This window comes from Triticum aestivum, chromosome 4D, assembly GCF_018294505.1.
Source record: "Triticum aestivum cultivar Chinese Spring chromosome 4D, IWGSC CS RefSeq v2.1, whole genome shotgun sequence".
Lineage (NCBI taxonomy): Eukaryota > Viridiplantae > Streptophyta > Magnoliopsida > Poales > Poaceae > Triticum > Triticum aestivum.
In genome coordinates, this window is record NC_057805.1 from 333,820,348 (window position 1) to 333,825,541 (window position 5,194).

General features: G+C 55.7%; 1 pseudogene; it reads left to right on the forward strand.

Moving 5' to 3' along the window:
* Positions 1-539: 539 nt before the first annotated feature.
* LOC123099986 (premnaspirodiene oxygenase-like) lies at positions 540-2,103 on the forward strand (annotated as a pseudogene).
* Positions 2,104-5,194: the final 3,091 nt, after the last annotated feature.

Here is a 5,194-nt window from a genome sequence, read left to right on the forward strand (position 1 = left end):
GCATCGGATTACGCACCAGAATGTTTCGTGGTGCTGATGTTGAGACTCTTCCAAAGCCGCCACCCAATTAATGTTGTTTCGTTTTACTCCCCTCTCAGTTTAAAGCCGCCACCTAATCAATGTTGGTCTATTTATGTCCCTGTCGTGATTCCGTATTCACTGACTAGGCGGGAAAGAAATTCTGCATATATAGTCCGAATGGTAGATGGTTATGGGGGAGTACACAAGGATTTTGATCAAATGAAACTTGTTTGAATTAACAGGCCAAAATCAAAGCTGAAAGAGAGAAGTCAGTAAGTATGGAGTATGGGCGGCGTAGTAGCAATGCAGACCGACTGACCGAGGACTTGACATTTCAATTCATGAGACGGCTATCTGCACCAGAGAAAGTCATCGCCCACAATGGACATGGCACTGCATGCGTGCATGGCCACCTTGGGCTATATATACGTGGATACACCCCTGTCCAGATGCACGCAGAGCAGCATCGGCAACAAAAAATTCTTGTTCAGCTGCACTATTCCCAAGGCCAAACAGCCATGGCCGATCTCCTGTACCAATCCTTCCTACTCTTGGGCGTCGCCGTGGTGCTACTCCGGATCCTTAAACTCTCTCTCCAGCCGAAGGTGAGGAACCCGCCGGGCCCATGGAAGCTGCCTGTCATCGGCAGCATGCACCACCTCTTGGCGTGCTCCCGCACCGCGCCCTGAGGGACCTGGCCGGCGTACACGGCCCGCTCATGATGCTCCAGCTCGGGGGACCCCTCTCGTCGTCGTGTCGTCGAGGGAGATGGCTCGCGAGGTGCTCAGGACGCACGACGCCAACTTCGCCACCCGCCCCAGGCTCCTCGCTGGTGAGACCCTGATGTACGGCTGTTCCGACATCCTTTTCTCACCGTCCGGCACCTACTGGCGCAAGCTCCGGCCGCTCTGCGCCGCCGAGATACTGAGCGCGAACCGTGTCCGTTCCTTCAGGCACATTAGGGAGCAAGAGGTACGTCGGTATTCTCCAAATAATAACTCTTCATTTTGAACGATGTTAATTTCCTTTTGCTAATATATATAGGGTGTTCAAATTAGAGAATGAGTAGTCTACCTGTTTGTACATGTACAGGTGAGAAGTCATGTAGAAAACATTCATGCCGCAGGGCCATCTACGCCGGTGGACGTCACCATGACTTTCTTCAACCTAACGATAAAAAAAACGATCAACATCGTCTCCCGCGCATCCTTCGGGAACGAGCATAGAAACGTCCAAGAGTTCCTATCGGCGATAAAATCCGGTGTCGCACTAGCCGGCGGCTTCAAGATCCCCGATCTCTTCCCGACATGGCGGTCCGTGCTGGCCAAGGTGACCGGCAGGCGCCGCACCTTGGAGGATGTCCACATGACGTTGGACTCCACCTTAGAGGGGGTCATAGAAGAGAGGGAAGGCATCCCGAAGGACTGGGTCAAATCCGGTGCATCGTCGGACGTCGAGGAGAACCTGGTGGATGTTCTCATCGGACTGCAAGAGAAAGGTGGCATCGGTTTCCACCTTAACACAAACAGCATCAAGGGCGTCATACTTGACATGTTCGTGGCTGGAACTGGCACGTTGGCGTCATCACTGGATTGGGGTATGTCTGAGCTCATGCGGAACCCGAGGGTGATGGACAAGCTGCAGCGCGAGATCCGAGTGGCGTTCCGTGGCAGGGCGACCATCAATGAAGGCGACATCGAGGCCAGCGAGCTCCCATACCTGAAGCTTTTCATCAAGGAGAACCTCCGGCTACACCCGCCAGCGCCACTCCTGGTGCCCCGGGAGTGCGTCGAGGCCTGTGAGGTCGACGGATACCTGATTCCCGCGGGTTCGCGCCTTGTCGTAGATGCATGGGCTATTGGGAGAGATCCAAGGTATTGGGAGGACGCTGAAGAATTCAAGCCCGAGCGGTTTGAGGACAGCTCCGTCGATTTCACAGGGAGCAACTACGAGTTTCTGCCGTTTGGGGCCGGACGGAGGATGTGCCCGGGCATCTCCTACGGGCTCCCCGTCTTGCAAATGGCGCTTGTTCAAATGGCTCCCCGGGCATCTATAATGTATTTGCTGAAGATGGTGGATTGATGCTTGGCTTCGAGGATGAGAATCCAAAGTTTAACCTTGTGTACTCGTCATCATCGGCGCACGTGCGGCAATTTCTTCTTGAAGGCATAGTCTAGGAGTTGTGTAGTTTTCTTTTTGATTTCGTCTGTTAGTGGCTATCTGGTAGAGTTACTAGTGCGAGGCATGCGGCTCGGGGTTTCTTTTCGCTTTTTTCCGGGTCAATTTGTTCGTCTGCGGGATTTTGCACTCTTAATAATATATGGTTGTATGCATCGACCGATGCAGAGGCCGGGGTTATCCTTGTTTTCAAAAAAAAACTACAACTGGACCCTTAAAACCTTTCCTATGCGTCCGGACAAACGGTTTGGTCACTCCTCGTCAAAAATGTCATCTAACCAGAACCCTCAAACTGGTCCTATACAGTAGCGGCGCAAGGAGTCGGACCTAGTGATGTCAATGATGCATACTTAAGAAATATACTTATCCATCGCGTCCGTGCAAGTGGGGCTTGAATCCGGCCGGCTCAAGGCACGTGACCGCGGTGGAACCGAAGGCGACGAGCAGCAGCTGCAGGTATCAGTGCGCCCAACCGAACGACTTCTGGTTGGCGGCACAACCGCTGCAGTGGAGTCTCGTCCCCGCAACATCGGGCTCGGAGTCAGAGGTCAACCCTACCAGCCAGCACGACCACGGATGTGCCGGATGGCCCGGCTACGTCAGCCTGTCCGCGGTCTTGAATTGGTGTACCCACTATGCGAGGGAGAGGTTGTGCCACGCTGTGGAGGCCAAGTCGCACGCTGCAAGCCCGCGGTCTGCGGACATGCCCACGGGGTATAGGACCGAGGATGCCCTCCATGCACGCATCCCAGTGAAGCAGCAAGCCCGAATACCACGTGTCCTCGCACTGGAGCAAATCCTAACATTCTATGCCCTTGCACAGCTCCGACAGTAAGAAGATCCGACTCGACCCATATTGCTTCGACCGCTAATTCTGCGAGGAGGACGACTAGGGTAGGGGCGAAGCTGGGCCCCGGGCACCCAGGGCCCAGGCCGGGGCGTGAAAATTTTTACAAGCTATAATTATATAGGTTTCTTTGCAGGCCCGGGGCATAGCCCAATAAAAAAGAAGGCCCAAAGCCTTGCTAGGTTGTCTTGCTGGAAACAAACGCACGCACGGGGCAACCCACCCCACCACGATCCAACTCATATGCACGAGAGCAGTCCTGAGCACGATCCACGGCAGAAGAGACGCAGCGCCAGCGCTGTTTTGCTGGAAAAAATGAGACGCAACCCTGGCGCGGCCGCCGCCGAGTCGCACGCAGCCAGGACGAGCGGCATGATCGATCTTGTCGGATTCGGAGTTCCGCATACCCTTGAGAGGTTCGAACTCTGGGATGCGTGCGAAGAACCCCCTCTTCCCAGTCTGCCTGCTCAACGATTCCATAGCCTAGCTCGACGAACCCGAGGCACAAGGGACACGGCAGTTTATCCTGGTTCGGGCCACCTTGCGGTGTAATACCCTACTCCATCTTTGTGGTGGATTGCCTCCAATGGGCTGAGGATGAACAAGTACAGTGTTAGAACAGCCTCGGGAGGTGAGGTGTTCTTGAGCTCGATGAGCTGGTGGGGTGGTTTGGGTGGAATCGATCCGTCCCCCTCTATGGTGATGGCTAGGTCCTATATATAGTGGCCTTGGTTCTCTTCCCAAATGCAGGCGCGAAGGGATACCACAATGGCCAAATTCAAAGGTAGACAACTAGTACAAGTTATCCTAACAAAAGTAGTATTCGCCTGCAAAAGGCTCTGGTGGTGACGCTGCAGTGGGCTCCGCGATGACCTCCGTCCTGTCGTCCTGGCTGTCTTGGTCTCGTTGCACCGATATGGAAACCTTTAGTTGATTCCTCGGGACCCTGTGCCTGCGCTTGCCTACTTAGCACCAAAGAGGAAACTGGTACACTGCGCCCGCTGGCGCCCGCCTGGCCTTGGTCGTCGTGGCTCACGTCATGTGAACCTCACGAGGTGCACCTTGCATTGATATCTTCGCTCCTCGGGAGCCAGCCTAGTGAGGCCGCCCCTCAGGGAGGTCTTGGTATCGTCCGTCTCGCGAGGCTTGGCCCCTCGCAAGGGTCTTGGGTCGTTGTTGCTGAAGCTAGGCCGTACCGGGCCGTCGACGGAGCCACACCATGGGCCGTAGGCAGGCAAATCTGGGCACCCCCGTTCCCAGGACGCCGACAGTAGCCCCCGGGCCCAAGGCGCGCTCGAACTTGGCTTCGAGGCGAAGCCAAAGGCCAAGGGCGGAGCGCTGCGGGCCACAACCGCCTGCGGCCTTGGTCGACGCGTGGCGATTGATAGGACGTGGGCGCCTCCGCTTCCCCACGCTGCCTCGACAACCGTTCGACTTGACGAGACTCTGCTGCATGCAAAGAAAAATCATCATCCCGTGCGATCGTGGAGGCCGGCGGTTGGCCTCCTCTTGGCTATAAATGAGGGGAGGGGCGAAGCCCCCTTTGCTTCATCTCCTTCTTCTTGTCGCCCGCTCTCTCTTCTTCCTCTCTGCCTCGCCGTCTTGTCGTAGTACCCATGGCACCGACTAAGAGGTTCTCTGCCGCGGAAAAAGGGAAGGCTCGCCAGGAGGGGCCAGGCTCACCACCGCCCAAGAGGGGGCGGGGCCGCCCCCGCAAGCACGCCGCGACCCCTATTGTGGCTCCTCGGGGGCGCGGGCGTACTCCTTCGGGGACCGGCGTTATCCTTGGTGGCCGTGATACGTCTCCAACGTATCTATAATTTTTGATTGCTCCATGCTATATTATCTACTGTTTTGGACATTATTGGGCTTTGTTATTCACTTTTATATTATTTTTGGGACTAACCTATTAACCGGAGGCCCAGCCCAGAATTGCTGTTTTTTGCCTATTTCAGAGTTTCGCAGAAAAAGGATATCAAACGGAGTGAAACCTTCGGGAGCGTGATTTTTGGAACGAACAAGATCCAGGGGACTTGGACCCTACGTAAGAGAAGCTTCCAGGTGGCCACGAGGTAGGGGGCACGCCTACCCCCCCCCCCCAGGGCGCGCCCTCCACCCTCATGGGCCCCCTGTTGCTCCACCGACGTA